At 45.3% G+C, this 19,141-nt stretch overlaps 1 protein-coding gene across 1 annotated transcript in view; it reads left to right on the top strand.

The window, feature by feature from the left end:
• Positions 1-19,141, top strand: part of LOC134590425 (guanylyl cyclase-activating protein 3-like) — an 82,889-nt gene that overhangs the window by 44,597 nt on the left and 19,151 nt on the right. The window lies entirely within an intron of this gene.

The following is a 19,141-nucleotide window of genomic DNA, read 5'->3' as shown; positions in this document are numbered from 1 at the left end:
GATTTCTGGTATCCTGACCCTAGCTTTGTATTTGACATGTGATTTCTGGTATCCTGATCCTAGCTTTGTATTTTACACGTGATTTCTGGTATCCTGACCCTAGCTTTGTATTTGACACGTGATTTCTGGTATCCTGAACCTAGCTTTGTATTTGACATGTGATTTCTGGTATCCTGACCCGGCTTCGTCTTGACCCTGTTTCTTGTTGTATTAATACTTTAAGTCCAGCCATTTAAAGGCTCGGTAATACGTCTTTTTGATCCACCATTTGTGGGTTTCCTCTTTCCTGCGTGGGTACGACTCCCGTGACAGATATGATGTTATGATACAGTGTTATGTGTAACCTCAGAGCATATAAACATGAGAGAAATGAAGGCTTATAATGACAATGATTTTAAATGTTGAGGATGAGCATGAGCCCATTACTACCATGCCTTTCTGGATGAGGATCCTTCAGAGCAATCACAGGTATTGTTGCTCTATATTCCCCTCCAGATCAAGTGGACTTCTGTGGTTGGCCAGACACACAAGCTGCCACAGATGCTACCAATGGTCTCAGCAATGCAGAGAACTTGTCATTTTGAAGCACCTCTGTCATGCCACCTCACCTGTTGTCAGGGAACCACAACCTCCCTCCAGCCTGTGCATAGTCTTCATAAATTCATATGTGATAGGGGGCATTTGAGGGCATTACACACATCCCACATTGTCTACCATGTGCATCCATATGAGTGCTAACAGTATCCTCATGGAAGGCATCATCTCCTCCATTTAGCATGTCCCCCTCTACAATAACCTGGGTACTGTGACAATATTACACCAGTGTACTCCGACCATCATAATTAAATTACAATTGATCCTTTTATATCATCTAGTTGTGGTCACCATAACCTACAACTTAGAAAGAATCATATTCCTGCTTTAGAGTTGAGTTGCTAATAGGCAAACAGTAAAAATCATCTTTAGGGTTAGTAAAAACAAAACATGGATCAGGAATTTGGAAATTAATCAGTGATTTTTGGCCATATATCCTACCAGCTTTGGGGTTCATGGCTGATACGTAACAATTATACTAGACATGAATTGAGTAATTGATATGGACAAAGATAGATATCACAATAATTGTGCCAATGAGTTTGCCAGTAGAATATTTATACATACAGTATTATAGGATGTAATATGATAGTATTTCTTCAAATTAATTTAATTCACAGTAATAGATAAGTAATATTAATAACAACTCATACAGAAGTTACTAATATACAGAATAACAACCAAATAGACATTTGTAAACCATACTTACATTATTATATGAGTCTTCTCAGTCAATGAATTATGACCAAATAGGAAAAGAATTAATGTATTAAAAGTGGAAGTAGGAATTTTAGTTGTATCTCAAAAAGTGCTGGTCTTCTGGACTCTTGGCACCATAATCATTACAGAAGGCTCATGTGGTTATGGTGCATAAAGTGCCACTTGAATTACACAGAAATGAAATAAAAAAAGAGAAAAATAAAGTAAGACAGATGGAGAAACAATGCATGAGAGGCTCTCTGTCATAATTTACTATATATATTTAATTTTATGCTATGCTTTTTTCACTACATGAATGTTAGTTTTCTCTATGCATGGGTTTGAACTTTCTATATGTATCGTAAATGCCACTTCACTGTATCTACAGTTTGACAAGCAATGTTACTTCTCTTAAAGCGGCACTGTCATGCCGAATTCCGTTTTTTTTTTTTAAATCCCCCCTCCCGCCTCCACTACATCCAATTGACCCCCTAGTCACCCCCAAATGCCCCTAAGCCCCCCATATTACCTCTTTTTATTTCTTTATTTTCTGCCCCGATGTTTATTCAGGGCGCCGCCATCTTTGTGTGGGTAGGTGAAATCCCTGTGGGACACGTCATCTGCCCACACTAGATAGCGCTGAGATTCCCGCACATGCCCAGTGAAACACCTGGACATGCGAACAGGAATTTCATCCATTCATTCATTCATCAGACAGATGAATGAATGAATAGAAAAATCAGACGAACAAACTAACACTGTGTATCAGTGTTCGTTTGTTCGTTCAGTTTATTACAAGGAGGGAGCTACTGGCACGCAGCTCCCTCCTTATAATATGTAAAGAAAGAAGCGGCAGGGAGCAGTGCTCCCCGCCACTTCATAAGCCCCCCATGTCACTCTATGGGGGTCAATATAACCCCCATAATAGCACAAGGGAGATTAAAATCTCCCGAATGTCCCTACTCGCCTGTGGCTGCTCTTTGTAAAATAAAATTACATAAATTACAATAAGGGGGGCGGACCTACTGTCCCCCCCCGGCCCCCACCCCTGAGCGGCGGGTGGGGGCCCTAAAAAAACAATAAGGGGGGGAACCTACTGTCCTCCCCCCGGCGCCCACCCCTGAGCGGTGGGTGGGGGCCCTAGATAAGAATGGTGGGGGTGGGACCTACCGTCCTCCCCCCCTGCCCCCACCCCTGAGCGGTGGGTGGGGGCCCTAAATGAAAATTCCCCCCCCCCCAAATCAAGGTGACTAGGGGTCCCAAGCCCCTAGTCACCCCCTCCCACCCAAATCAAACTATCCCCTACCTACCCCCTTCACCCTAAAAATAGTGAAGGGGGAATAAAATCGGAGTGCTCTGTGTCATTTTACACAGCGTGGGGAAATTCCAAAGAACTTTCCCACGCTGTGTAAAATGACACAGAGCACTCTGATTGGCGTAAACCCACCAATCAGAGTGTTCTTAGCCTAATTGCAGGGCAGGGCAAGGCTTTATAAGCCTTCCCCCGCCCTGCGTAGCTCAGTCTGCGCGGAGCCCTCCATGGGTGAAGATGGATTTTTTTTTGCGCTCGGGTTTTTTCTTTTATTTTAAGTTCGACGGGTGTGATGGCTTTTTATTTGGCCTTTTTTGGGGCTGAAAAATGAAGATTTTAGAAAAAAGAAGACGTCAAATGGTAAGTTTAATTTTTTTTTACAGGTTAGTTATTTTATTCCCCCCTCACTATTTTTAGGGTAAGGGGGGTAGGTAGGGGATAGTTTGATTTGTGTGGGGGGGGGGGGTGACTAGGGGCTTGGGACCCCTAGTCACCTTGATTGGGGGGTGGGGGGATTTTCATTTAGGGCCTATTGGGGGCTGGGGGGAGGACGGTTGGTTCCCCCCCCACCATTCTTATCTAGGGCCCCCACCCACCGCTCAGGGGTGGGGGACAGGGGGAGGACAGTAGGTTCCCCCCCTCTTTATTTAGGGCCCCCACCCACTGCTCAGGGGTGGGGGCCAGGGAGGAGGACAGTAGGTTCCCCCCTTATTGTTTTTTTAGGGCCCCCACCCACCGCTAAGGGGTGGGGGCCGGGGGGGAGGACGGTAGGTCCCACCCCTATTGTTATTTAGGGGGCCCCCACCAGCCGCGCAAGGGGGGGGAGGTTATTAGGTTTTTTTTGTTTTTTTTTGGGGGGGGGTGGGGGCCAGGGGGGGGACATTAGATCCCCCCCACCCCCCTTATCGGTATTTAGGTGTCCCCCCAACCGCTCAGGGGTGGAGGACATTAGGTCCCCCTCATTAGTATTTAGGACTCCCACCCACCGCTCAGGGGTGGGGGCCGCGGGGGGGGGGAAATAGGTCCCCCTTTAGTTTAAAAGCCCCCACTCGCGTGTCGCGGGTGGGGGCTCGGGAGGAGGGGCCCCCTTTTTTTATTTATTTTTTACAGTGAGCAGCCACAGGCTGCTCACTGCTTACTAGACATGCCCCTACTCGCGGTATAGCGAGTAGGGGCATATTATTTACTAATACTAAGTAATCTTTACTTAGTATTAGTAAATTTGGCTTAACCCCTTAAGGACCAAACTTCTGGAATAAAAGGGAATCATGACATGTCACACATGTCATGTGTCCTTAAGGGGTTAAAGACCAATTTAGGTCTTTCAGCCTTTTAGTAGATAGCTCCCTGATACCGTGGGAATTAGGGAGTTATCTACTAAGCGGCTGCAAGATGCAGCCACAGCAATGAATAGGATCGGAGTTTCATTAATTCGAATGAAATTGCGATCCGAACAAAGTGCCGAATTGCGTTCTAAAAGAAACGAACATACTGTTCTCATTCAGTTAGAACGCAATTCGGCAGTTTCGTCTAAAATGACAGGCAGCATCGCGGGAACACAGAGGAAAGGTAAGAATTATGGGAAAATTGTTTTGACCAGCGGAAATGAAGCACACTTTGCTCCTCCGCTGGTCAGAGCTGGTCAAGCGGAGGAATCCTCCATAAGGCAAAGAGTCCCTACTTTGTCTTATGATTTTAAAGAAAACTAAAGATGACAGGAAGAAACGGAGAACAGATCCCGAGAGAGGGGGAGAAGAGGAATAGATTGAGGAAAGGTAAGTTCGGCATGACAGTGCCGCTTTAATGACCAGTTTCCACTTTCTGTGACTTTTCTGTATGCAGGACTTCACTAAACAAATATCAGGTGCTCCATGCAGGCTTTTTTTTTTTTTTTAATTAATTGAGTTTATTGTTTTCAATCATAAAATAGAAAGGGTGGGGGTACAGAAAAAAAAAGGGGTAGGGTGGGGGATTCAGGGTTACAGTACAAAGGATTAGATACAACACAGTGACATTCATATTTCATATTAATCACCACCTATCTATGTACGCATTGGTTTGGGCGTAGTGTAGTCTCTGCTCGTCCCAATTTAGAACGGGCGTTACCTATACCCCTCTTTTCCACCTTCAAGTGTAACTCGTCATTGAGACAGCGTAGCTATCAGCCTTTTATAGGCATGCAGGGGCGATGCTCTGGCTATCTTGTGTCTGTTTGTCATGTGATACGTGTACCTGCTATATACCTTAACCTTGTTGGGCATTCCGGGGGGTCAAGAAGTCTCAAGTGTCGGCTATCTACTCGACGAGGCTCTCCACCTACACGATTAATGCCTCCTATATATCCCCCTAAGTGTGGCACTCTGTGATGTATTACGCAAGTGTCAAGGCATTGCTCCGCCTGAACCTCCCAAATTAAAACATAATAACGGAAAAAACAAATAGAATACATTTAAAAAACAATCTAACATAAATCTAACATGAGGGAGAACCATAACTGCTTGCTATCCAGCAGCTATTCGGATTTCTATGGCTGTCGTCTTAGGCGATGGCATCGACCAGGATGGGGGGGGGGGGGGGGGGGGAGGAATAAGAAGCTCCCTGCCCTAAAGTTCTCTTATTTATTTTTTTTTGTGTGTTTTTTTTATTTTTTTATTTTTTTATTTTATAGTTAGTAACAGGTGTGTGCATGATCTGGCTCTGAGGCCTATTGAAGGTTTTATGGAGGCTGGAACTGAAAGCGGCTACACCAAGGTTCCCAGTTTTGAGATATTTTATGTTTTTGGTCGGCAGTTATCGCCGATGAGATGTCATATACATAATTTAGTCGGATTTTGTCCATGAGGTTCTTTTCAGAGGGGCAATTGGTTGATTTCCAATTGAGCGCTATAAGAGCTCTAGCTGCTAGTATCACCTGTGCGGCCAATGCTTTCTCCTGCTTCGTCCAGCTGGCGGGAAGGTCCAACCATAGGCAGGCCCCAAACTCCAGCGGGAGAATGATATCTACTTTGCTAAGCAACCTAGAAACCTCCAACCACAATGGCCGAATAAGGTCGCATCCCCACCATATGTGGAGCGTCGTGCCTTTTTGTGCTCGGCATCTCCAACATCGGTCAGAAGTGTTTGGGTATATTTTGCTAAGTTTATCCGGCGTCAGATACCATCGGTACATTAGCTTTCTGTGAGCTTCAATATGTGAGTAGCACGCGGTATACCCAGTCAGTGCATTGACTAGTGCTAGCCATTTGTGGGGAAGAAGAGTTGTCCCACTTTCTTTTTCCCATTGGGACATAAATGATAGGTTTGGGGACAGTGGGAAGTTCGATATTGCTTTGTGGCACCTGGAGAGCAATTTAGGCCTAAGGGGGTATTTCCAACATGTCATAAGGAGATCGCATTGCTGAGTAGATTCCCCAGCCTTGCCCTCTGTGGTCCTATCTACATGCTCCAATAGTGCACTTTTAATTTGGAGGTAAGGGAACACATATCTAGGAGCTAGGCTGTACTTCTGTTGGAGCTCAGCAAAGGGAGTGATTTCCGTACCAGTAAACAATTGGGAGACACTAGTGATGCCCGCTTCTGCCCATGTGGATAGTGAGAGCCATGGTAGCACTGTGGACATGGCGTTTAATGGCGCCAATCTGTGAAATCTAGGAGTCTTAGTCTGAATTGCTCTAAACGTATCCCATATGTGTACCGTCAGTTTTGTTGTGGAAAGGAGCGTGCGCGCCTTCCCCCTTTTAGCTGGTGGGGACCACATGTGCTCTAGGAGTGTCTCCTTAGGCCATTGTTTGCGTTCCATGTCGACCCAAAGTAGTTGTCCCTTGTCTGCATGGAGATTTACTGCCTGGGATAGTATGGCTGCCAAGTGATACATGGCCACCTGCGGCACCCCCATCCCTCCCATCTGGAACGGTCTATACAAGGTGTGACTCGCTACTCTCGCACGTTTGTTCCCCCATATAAAGCTATTAATGATGGACTGGGCTTTTTTACAAAAACTTTGTGGAATAGTTACAGGCAACATACGAAATAAGTACAGTAGTTTAGGTAGGGCCATCATTTTCACTGCATTAACTCTCCCTGCCCATGAGAGCATCACGTCTTTCCAGGAGTTCAGGTCTTTGCGGATGGTTTCCAAGAGAGGAATATGGTTTAGTTTGTATATAGTATGTATCGATTTTGCAACTCGTACTCCCAAATAGGTTACCGACTCCGTCCTCCAATCGAAATCGAAGGTCTTTCTTAACACCTCAGCATTCTCCAAAGGGAGGTTAATTGGCAAGGCTTGTGTCTTAGCCGTATTAAGTTTGTAATAGGAGATAGAGCCGAAAGATTGTAGGATGGGCATAAGGTTTGGGAGTGACACCTCTGGCCTTGTCAGTGTCAGCAGAATATCATCTGCGAACAATGAGAGTTTGTATTGATGTTCGTCGATATTGACTCCGTGGATGTTCGGGTTCTGCCTAATGATCTGAGCTAAAGGTTCTAGACATATTATGAAAAGCAGGGGAGACAAAGGACAACCCTGTCTCGTTCCATTCGAAATTGGGAAGGGTGGGGAAATGAATCCTGCGTTAGTGACACTAGCTTCTGGGAAGGTGTATAAGGCCATAATCGCTTTTATGAATGCGGAAGGAAAGCCAAATTTGTCTAGTGCCGATTTCATGTATAGCCAATTGAGCCTATCGAAGGCTTTTTCCGCATCCAACGCAAGCAGCAGTCCTCCCAGTTTGTTAGTGTTGAGACCCTCCAAGACGTTAAGAAGAAGCCTAGAATTGTCTGAGCCCTGCCTGCCCTTGACAAAGCCAGATTGGTTATAGTGGATTAGAGTGGGGAGTAAGTGTTTGAGTCTAGTTGCCAGGATTTTTGCATATAGTTTGGTGTCAATATTCAATAGGGATATTGGGCGGAAGTTAGCGCATGCTGTGGGTTTTTTACCCGGTTTAGGTAGTGTAACTATATGAGCTCGTAGCATTTCGCCAGGTAATTTACCTTGTGTGAAGCCTTGGTTAAACAGAGACACTAAATGTGGGGTAAGAGCAGTTTGGAAGGTTTTATAGTATATGGAGGAGAGTCCATCGGGCCCTGGTGATTTTGCGTTGGGTAAGTCTGTGATCATTTGTGTAACTTCCTCGACTGAGATTGGTTTAATCAGGTCAGGGATCTTATCAGTGGGCAGCGAAGGTAAATGGATTGTTTCTAGAAATTTATTTATCTGTTCTTGTGTTGGTTGGGATGTCAGGTTATCATCTTTAAGATTATAGAGTGTGCGGTAGAACTGAGCAAATTCCTGTACTATTTTATCTGGGTTTACAACTTTCTGACCCAGGGGATTGTGAACGTAATCTATTTTGGTTGCTAGGCTACGCTTTTTAAGTCTAGATGCAAGTACTTTCCCTGCTCTGTTTCCCTGCTCATAGAATTTTGCTTTAAGTCTTCGTAGAAAGAAATTTGTTTTAGCCACTTCCAGTTCTTGTAGTTGCGTTCGTATGTCTGTAATCTCTCTAAGATGCGTCTTTGAGGGTGTTTGTTTATTGAGTGTATTCAGTTTTGTGAGGCGGCTAGTGAGGGTTATATACTTGGCTATACGCACGGCTTTGGCCCTACTCGCATGCTTAATTAGTACTCCCCTGATATATGCCTTATGGGCTAACCACAAACTTTCTGTGGATGTGTTTGGTTGAGAGTTGGTCAGAAAATAGACTTCCAGTTCTCTATGGAGGTCTTCTAATACTTGGGGGTCACTGAGCAGGCTTTCGTTAAGCCGCCAAGTTCCTCTCCCTTTAGCAGGGAATTGTTCGTTCAGGTGGAGAATGATCGGCGCATGGTCCGACCACGATATCAGGCCTATACTCGTATTGACAACGTTGCCAATCAAGGAGGTAGGTATCAAAAAGCGGTCTATTCGGGAGTACGAGTTATGAGCCACTGAGTGAAATGTGAAATCCTTTTCTTGCGGATGTGTCACCCTCCATGGGTCTATAAAATTCTGCTCTAATAGAAGTTGATTGAGGTGCCCCTAGGTTGTTTTCCTGCCTATCTCAGTAGATGCCTTCACTGTGTGTGAAGAGGATGTATCCAGTTGAGTATCTAAGATGAAATTCGTGTCCCCTCCTATTACTACATCCCCAAGTCTGCCTTCGTCCAGTGCATTGAAAATATTAAGGAGAAATGTGGTTTGTGCTGTATGAGGGCCATAAACGTTAATTAAGGTGTATGGGGCGTTATTCAGCAAACATTGTATAATTAAATATCTTCCCTGTTTGTCTGTGCGTTTTTTTACTAGTTCAAACGCCACATCTTTCCCGATAAGGATCGACACCCCCCGCTTCTTTTTAGAGAAGCAGGAGTGAAAGTCTAGGGGATATAGAGGGGAATTAAATTTGGGTCTTTTACCCCACTGGAAATGGGTTTCTTGGAAGAATACAATTTGGGCTTTAGCCCTTTTCGCTTCCAATAGTGCCAGTCTCCTTTTATTTGGGGAGTTGAGTCCTTTAGTGTTCAATGACAGAAACGTCAGCACCATTATATTACATACAACCTAATATGCTGTCCAGTATTGCTGAATGGCAATTCATACTCCTTTAACTTAGTCCCCCTGTCAGTTACCATCTCCCTGGGGCTCTGAGTGCAAGCCTCTTTATGTGTCCGTACTATGATTCCCTCAATCAAAGAAAAAAACAGTAAGATTTAAGAACTGAAGAACAAAATAACAGAACAAACATATATACAGTTGCCTGAAAACCATGTGACAAGCACACGGTAGGCAATCAGAATTGGTGACGTATACTGTATACGTCTGAGTGGCCTGGCTTGGGCCACTGGGGGGTGAAGTATCGGGTGGTACCATCTGTTGGATACAACATGTCATAGGGGACCTTCCCTATCCATGGATTTAACCTTAGACCGAGTCAGAGATGGTAAGTCTCCAAGTCGAGATAATGAAAGGACATGACTTATGTATCGTTGACTTGCTCCCTACAAATGTCGGCTTACCTTCCATGTCCATTTATACTGATATATTTTTAACCGTGTTAACTTATGGGAATATGTCAAACATGCCCGGTTATTTTCCCGTGTATTTTTTTTTTTTTTTATTATTATTTTTACCTTTATTTATTTTTCTTTTTTTATTATAGTTTTTTTTTTTTTTTTTTTTTTTGGTTATTATTATTATTTTTTTTTTTTTTTTTTTTATTCCTTTTTTTTTTTTTTTCCTTTTCTTTTTAGTGTGTTTAGTTTAACGTCTCATCCCATTATGTGATTTCTACCTGCATCCCATTTTACATTTACGGGATCCGGCCTCCAAAACACCTTCCCTCTCATTTAAAAGAGATGGAAAGAACTAATGACAATATAAGTGTCTGTGCCGTGACAATATAAGTGTGCCGTTCACTTAGCTGCGTCAATCCTGTGCCAGTCTCCAGCTACTCGGATGGATGGGCTTGGGTGTTCTTTTCCGCCGACTCTGGTTGCGGCAAAGGAATGTTCCACTGTGTTAGCCCGTTCCTCCCGTCTTCTGGGTTGAGAAACACCCTCTCCACTCCGTTTCTCCGTGCGATGAGGCGTGTCGGGAAGCCCCATTTATACTGTATGGACGCCTCTCTGAGTGCCTTGGTGATAGGGCCAAAAGCTCTTCGTTTAGCCATCGTCGCTGGTGACAAGTCGGTGTATAGCTGTATGTCCTTGAAGCGTTCTCCTAGGTTCCGCGCGTCTCGCGCCGCCATCATCAGCCTCTCTTTTGTCGTATAGAAATGCACCCTTACAATTATGTCTCTGGGCACTGCCGCTGGCAGGCCCCTGGGCTTCATCAGCCTGTGTACTCTATCTAGCTGTAACTCCTGCTCAGAAGCCTCTGGTAGCAGTGCCTGAAAGAGTTGGGTGACAACCTCTTAAATCCGGTTGTTTAACCTCCTCAGAAATGCCGCGCAGGCGGATGTTGTTTCTGCGGGCTCTATCTTCTAAATCCACCACTTTTGTCTCCAACTGTTGGATTTGAGACTGAAATGTGGAGTAGGCGTCAGCCAGGGAATTATGTGCTTCTATGACCTCCTCCATCTTGTTTTCCAAATGGGCCGTGCGGTCCCCAATAGCCTGCACATCTCTTTTAATATCAGCAGCTAATTTTTGGAAGTCAGCTCTCATAGTGTGTTTGAGGTCTGACAACAGGATCCTAATGTCCCCTTCAGCTTGGGGAATGTGTTGGAGGCGAGATACCGAAGTGACATCACTTGCCTCTGATTCAGATGCTGGTGAGTGCGCCACGTCGGCGCCATCTTGGAGCAGCTTGCTCGATGATGAGAGGGCTGAGATCTGCAGATTCGCGGCTTTCTGCCTCTGCTTTCTGGCTGGTTTGGACGACATCGCGGTCTGCCGGTGTTTAGCCGTGGAGGCAGCCGTTTTTTCCAGTCTAATGCTGTGGATACAAGCTGTTAAGGTACCCGGTCCGACGGAGCTAGTCTCTCACACGTCCAGCTTCGTCCGTGCCTTAGCCACGCCCCCCATGCAGGCTTTTTTTTGTAGGAACATTAATTACTCTAAGAAGTAATGCCAGTCCACCCTATGCAGGACTTAACTGCATAAATGTCAGCCCACTTAATGCAGGACTTTGCCTTGTGCGTGTCAGTCACTCTTGAATGTCAATCACTATGTGTAGCTATGGTAATGGCTGTCACTCTGTGTGGGGATTCACATTATTAGAATAGGGCTACTCTACAGAAGTGTTTGTTGTATGAAGGTTGGTTCTTTCATCTCAGGACTTAACTATATAAACATTAGTTATAATGTGCTAAAGAAATGTAATTTATTCTATGTGTGCCTTTGCTCTAAAAATATCAGTTCACTTGAGTAATCATCTACTACAAGTTTATTCATTATTTTCATTAGGCATGTGCATGGGGTAAATTTTCGGTTCGGCATTCCGAAATTCGGGACTTCCGCAATTCGGGACTTCGGCACTTCGGCACTTCTGCACTTTGGAATTTCGGCACTTCGGCATTTTGGAATTTCGGGACTGCTCTTGCAGCCGCTTAGCAGATAACTCCCTAATTCTCACGGTATTAGGGAGTTAGCTACCAAAATGCTGAAAGACCTAAATTGGTCTTTCAGCCAAATTTACTAATACTAAGTAAAAATTACTTAGTATTAGAACATTGCCCCTACTCGCTACACCGCGAGTAGGGGCATGTCTAGTAAACAGTGAGCAGCCTGTGACTGCTCACTGTAAAAAAAAAAAAAAAAAAAAAAGGGGCCCCTCCTCCCGAGCCCCCGCCAGCGACCCGCGAGTGGGGGCTTTTAAACTAAAGGGGGACCTAAATACTAATGGGGGGGACCTAATGTCCTCCCCCCTGGCCCCCACCCCTGAGCGGTTGGGGGCGACCTAAATACCGATAAGGGGGGGATATAATGTCCTCCCTCCTGGCCCCCACGCCAAAAAAGGGCAAATAAAAAATCCAAAATAACCGACGCACTTAAAAAAAAAAAATCCATCTTCACCCATGGAGGGGTCCGCGCAGACTGAGCTCTGCAGGGCGGGGGAAAGCTTATAAAGCCTTGCCCCGCCCTGCAATTAGGCTCAGAGTACTCTGATTGGTGGGTTTAAGACATCCAATCAGAGTGCTCTGACAAGCAAATGAAGAGACTGACAGGTAAGTCTCTACATTTACCTGTCACAGCACTCTGCTTGGTTGGCTTGGTATCCACCAATCAGAGTGTTCTGTGTCATTTTACACAGCGTGGGAAAGTACTTTGGAATTTTCCCACGCTGTGTAATTTGACTCATAACACTCTGGTGGATTAAGTAACCAATCAGAGTTATGAGTCAAATTACACAGCGTGTGAAAATCAGTCTCTTCATTTACCTGTCAGAGCACTCTGATTGGATGTCTTAAACCCACCAGGCTCTGAGCCTAATTGCAGGGCGGGGCAATACTTTATAAGCATGGAGCCCTCCATGGGTGAAGATCGATTAATTTTTTTGCGCTCGTGTTTTTTTTTTGTTTGTTTGATTTTTTTTTTTTTTTTTTAAAGTGCATCGATTATTATGGATTTTTTATTTATTATGGATTTTTTTATTTTTTGGGGCTGAAAAAAGATTTTAGAAGAAAGAAAACATCAAATGGTAATTTTTTATTTTTATTTTTACAGGTACTTAGTTAATGGCCCCCGCTCATTATTTTTAGGTAGGGGTTAGTTTTTTTTGGGGGGGGGAGGGGCTGACTAGGGGTTTGGGGACCCCTAGTCACCTGGGGGGGTAACATTTTTATTTAGGGCCCCCACCTGCCGCTCAGGAGTGGGGGCCAGGGGGGAGGACAATAGGTCCCCCCTTATTGGTATTTAGGGCCCCCATCCGCCGCTCAGGGGTGGGGGCCAGGGGGGAGGACAAAAGGTACCCCCCCTACTGGTATTTAGGGCCCCCACCCACCGATCAGGGGTGAGGGCCAGGGGGGAGGACGACATTAGGTCCACCCCTTATTTTACTGTAGGGCCCTCACCCACCGCTCAGGGGTGGGGGCCAGGGGGGAGGACATTAGGTCCCCCCCTTATTAGTATTTAGGGCCCCCACCCACCGCTCAGGGGTGGTGGTCAGGGGGGGAGGACATTAGGTCCCCCCCCCTTATTAGTATTTAGGGCCCCCATCCACCACTCAGGGGTGGGGGCCAGGGGGGAGGACATTAGCCCCCCCCCTTATTTTACTGTAGGGCCCCCACCTGCCGTTCAGGGGTGGAGGCTGGGGGGGCAATAGTTCCCCCCCCTTCAGGTTTAAAGCCCCCACTCGCCGGGGGACTTTTTTTTTTTTTTTTAAATGCGCAGATAGCCATGCCCCTCCTCGCGGTATAATGAGTAGGGGCATAATTTACTAATACTAAGTAATCTTTACATTACAGTACATTTTGCTGAAAGACCAATTTAGGTCTTTCAGCCTTTTAGTAGATAGCTCCCTAATACCGTGGGAATTAGGGAGTTATCTACTTATTCATTCCTGTCATTACATTGACTGGCTAAGTAACTTAAATTTTTATATGAATGTATGTTACTTGATTGTTGTAAGTGTTGCAAATGCTTACAGCTGAATCCTGGCTATGTTTGTATACTTTTTACTTAAAATTGTATACAGTGCAACATTCTTCATTCTTCCATTGGGTAAGTATATTAGTTCTTAGGCAATACTGTGCTTCGGAACTTCGGCACTTCGGAACTTCAGCAACTTCGGAACTTCAGCAATAGTGATGTACCGAACGGTTCGCTGGCGAATAGTTCATGCGCGGTTCGATCCGCCCCCTATTCGTCATCATTGAGTAAACTTTGACCCTGTACCTCACAGTCAGCAGACACATTCCAGCCAATCAGCAGCACACCCTCCCTAGCAGACCCTCCCACCTCCTGGACAGCATCCATTTTAGATTCATTTGGAAGCTGCATACATGTTTTTTTAATTTTTTTTAATTCTTTATTTTTGTAGTGCATGGAGGTATAACAAATGAGCATGTGGTACCCCAACGGCATTCCTCATGCTTTTCAAGTAACAATTGTAACAATAAGGTATATGTTAATACCCTAGTCTGCGCGGAGCCCTCCATGGGTGAAGATGGATTAAATTTTTTTTGCGCTCAGGTTTTTTATTTTATTTTTAAGTTCGACGGTATGATGGCTTTTTATTTGGCCTTTTTTGGGGCTGAAAAATGAAGATTGAATAGTAAGTTGAATTTTACCTTACAGGGTAGTCATTTTATTCCCCCCTCACTATGTTTTAGGGTGAGGGGGGGTAGGTAGGGGCTTTTTTATTTGGATGTGTGACTAGGGGCTTGGGGACCCCTAGTCACCTTTGATGGGGGAGGTGGGATTTTCATTTAGGGCCCCCACCCGCCGCTCAGGCTTGGGGGCCGGGGTGGACATTATTGTTATTGTTGTTTAGGGCCCCCACCCGCAGCTCAGAGGTGGGGGCCAGGGGGAGGACAGTAGGTCCCCCCCTCTTATTGTAACTTAGGACCCCCACCCGCCGCTCGGGGGCGGGGGGAGGACAGTAGGTCCCCCCCCATTATTCTTTTATAGGGCCCCCACCCGCAGCTCAGGAGCCATGTTACTCTGTATATAGAGGGAGCCATGTTACTCTGTATATAGAGGGAGCCATGTTACTCTGTATATAGAGGGAGCCATGTTACTCTGTATATAGAGGGAGCCATGTTTACACTGTATATAGAGGGGAGCCATGTTACTCTGTATATAGAGGGGAGCCATGTTACTCTGTATATAGAGGGGAGCCATGTTTACACTGTATATAGAGGGAGCCATGTTACTCTGTATATAGAGAGGAGCCATGTTATTCTGTATATAGAGGGAGCCATGTTTACACTGTATATAGAGGGAAGCCATGTTTCTCTGTATATAGAAAGGAGCCATGTTATTCTGTATATAGAGGGAGCCATGTTTACACGGTATATAGAGGGAAGCCATGTTACTCTGTATATAGAGAGGAGCCATGTTTACACTGTATATAGAGGGAGCCATGTTACACTGTATATAGAGGGGAGCCATGTTACACTGTATATAGAGGGGAGCCATGTTACACTGTATATAGAGGGAGCCATGTTACTCTGTATATCGAGAGGAGCCATGTTTACACTGTATATAGAGGGAGCCATGTTACACTGTATATAGAGGGGAGCCATGTTACACTGTATATAGAGGGGAGCCATGTTACACTGTATATAGAGGGGAGCCATGTTACACTGTATATAGAGGAGAGCCATGTTACACTGTATATAGAGGGAGCCATGTTATTCTGTATATAGAGGGAGCCATGTTTACATGGTATATAGAGGGAAGCCATGTTACTCAGTATATAGAGGGAGCCATGTTACTCTGTATATAGAGGCAGTGGCGTACTAAGGGGGGGGGCGGCGGGGGGCGGTCCGCCCCGGGTACCACTCACTAGGGGGGTGCCCGGGGCGAACTTTCGCAGGGGCAGAAAGTCTTGTGTAAAGGGACCGGCCGCTAATAAGACTATCTACCCGAGTTTCCCATCCAGCAGCAGCAGGATCCTCTGTTCTCGCGATCCGCGGGAGTGTTGCCGTGGGTTGCCATAGCAACGCTCTCGCTGATCGCGTAAAAAGAGGACCCTGCTGCTGCTGGATGGGAAACTCGGGTAGATAGTCTTCTTAATGAGCATGGAGAATACTGGGCCCCTCTAAACTGCCCAGTGATGCTGCACCACCGGACCACCAGTCGAGGAGGACGGGAGGGACAGGTAAATGGCAGCACTTATTCCACACAACATACACACTGTGTAGAGTGTGTGTAGAGTGTATGCAGATGCACATTACATACACACTACACACACTGCACACACTCTACACACACTATACACGCTATACACACTCTACAGACACTGCATACACACTGCATACACTCTACACACACTGCACACACTCTACACACACTGCACACACTCTACACACACTGCACACACTATGCACACACTGCATACACACTATGCACACACTGCATACACACTATGCACACACTGCATACACACTATGCACACACTGCATACACACTATGCACACACTGCACACACACTGCACACACACTGCACACAATACACACACACTGCACACACTATACACACTGCACACACTATACACACACTGCACACACTATACACACACTGCATACACACTATGCACACACTGCATACACACTATGCACACACTGCATACACACTATGCACACACTGCATACACACTATGCACACACTGCATACACACTATGCACACACTGCATACACACTATGCACACACTGCATACACACACTATGCACACACTGCATACACACTGCACACAATACACACACACTGCACACACTATACACACACTATATACACACTACACACTGCATACACTATACACACACTGCATACACTATACACACACTGCACTAACTATATACACACTGCATACACACTATATATACACACTCTGCATACACACTATACACACACTGCACACACTACATGCACTACACACACTGCATACACACTATACACACACACACTATATACACACTGCATACACTATACACACACTATACACACACTGCACATTCTATACACACACTGCACACACTATACACACACTGCACACACTGCATACACTATGAACACACTGCATACACTATACACACACTGCATACACTATACACACACTGCACACACTGCATACACACTATACACACACTGCATACACACTATAAACACTGCATACACACTGCTTACACACTATACACACACTGCACACACTATACACACACTGCACACACTACATGCACTACACACACACTGCATACACACTATACACACACACTGCATACACTATGCACACACTGCACACTCTATACACACACTGCACAGACTGCACACACTGCATACACACTGCATACACACTGCATACACACTGCATACACTATACACACACTGCCCTAACTATACACACACTGCCCTAACTATACACACACTGCACACTCTATACACACACTGCACACTCTATACACACACTGCACACTCTATACACACACTGCATACACTATACACACTGCATACACTATACACACTATACACACACTGCATACACACTGTATACACACTATACACACTGCTTACACACTATACACACTGCTTACACACTATACACACACACTATGCCCACACTATACACACAATATACACACACTGTACATACACTATGCACACACTATACACACACACTGCACACTCTACACACACACTGACCTCCAGACTTCCAGTATTTTGTGTGGAAACTACCGAACGGCCCGTCGTTCGGTAGAAAGAACCCCACGAACTAGGGGATTCATTCGAATCCTCCTTAGGCTCCATAACCCAGGCAATTCGTATGTTTTTATTCCCTTGTCTGTGACCGACCGCAGGGCCAAAATGCATGGAACTGTTTTCGGATACTTTACACATGCGGTCGGTCAAATCTTTGCCTGCTCATAACTCCCGAACCCCTGGTCCGATCTGTGTGATCTTTGAGTATGTTGCTCACCCAGATCAGGGCTATCAGGGGATACCATTTTTATGTTTAGGAGTACATCCAGAAACACAGGGAATTTGTGTCTGGAATAATGGGATTATGTGTCACATTAAGGGGAGGGGATGTGTGGGTTGCAACCGTGATGCTATTGGATATTTTACACCTCCCCTTATATGTGTAAGATGGAAATAAAAGCCAGGCTGGATGTGCCAGTCCAGAGTTCCTGTTTAACCCTCAAAGTGAAGTGTCGTCTCATTATTGGGGGAGGATTTATTGCATGCTGTTCCAGTTTGACTGCTAGGAATGCAAACCTATTCGTATGGTTCCTATTCAACTGTCTACAGCATTCAGAGGTTTGAGAGGATTCATATGCTTCTCCGATACGGTGATTGTGGTGTCTGCCAGAGTGCTTGGAGTCCTCAGGAAACGCTAGGAGCATCTTTTAACGGAGGTACCCAGGCGGGGTGCCAGGCGTTCCGTTACACTCTGTATATAGAGAGGAGCCATGTTTACACTGTATATAGAGGGAGCCATGTTACTCTGTATATAAAGAGGAGCCATGTTTACACTGTATATAGAGGGAGCCATGTTACTCTGTATATAGAGGGAGCCATGTTACTCTGTATATAGAGGGAGCCATGTTACTCTGTATATAGAGGGAGCCATGTTTACTCTGGATATAGAGGGAGCCATGTTACTATCTGAGGTGGTTAACTATGATTGGCCCTGGCATGTTTATTAGTCTGGCCTGCATGGTTGTCTGGCATGAATGAAAGTAGCATGTTTCAACTACATTAGTAGTTAGACTAGTTTGCACTAAAACATGTGCAAATGGGGAGTTTGCGGTTGTGCAAATGGACTGTTTGCAGTTGTTTGCGGTGCGTTAAACGGGGTGTTTGGTCTGTCACTGTGAAGCGGGCGTAACCCTTACACTACCTGATCGATACAACATCATACCTGATGTTTTAAAGCACGTTATTCCAAACAATTTAGGAATGTTAGGTGATTTATGCCCTTTATGGATTAAAACCAGTCAACTATGTAATTTTCCATGGGAGTTTTGCCATGGATCCCCCTCCGGCATGCCACAGTCCAGGTGTTCGTCCCCTTGAAACAACTTTTCCATCACTTTTCTGGCCAGAAAGAGTCCCTGTGGGTTTTAAAATTCGCCTGCCCATTGAAGTGAATGGCGGTTCGCCGGTTCGCAAACGTTTGCGGAAGTTCCCGTTCGCCATTCGCGAACCGAAAATTTTGTGTTCGCGACATCACTATTCAGCAACTTCGGAACTTCAGCAACTTTGGAACTTCAGCAACTTCGGAAATTTCGGAACTTCGACCATTCGGCAATTCGGAAGTGCCCGAATTGCACATGTCTAATTTTCATTATTGCATGGTTCAGCTATAGCGAGCATTGGCTCAACCTGTGCATAGGTTTTTGCATTTGCAGGGTTTCACTAAAAATAATATCTGTTCCAGTCCGTGCAGGGT

Source organism: Pelobates fuscus, chromosome 1 (genome assembly GCF_036172605.1).
Source record: "Pelobates fuscus isolate aPelFus1 chromosome 1, aPelFus1.pri, whole genome shotgun sequence".
Classification (NCBI taxonomy): domain Eukaryota; kingdom Metazoa; phylum Chordata; class Amphibia; order Anura; family Pelobatidae; genus Pelobates; species Pelobates fuscus.
This window is presented reverse-complemented; position numbering and strand designations above follow the sequence as displayed.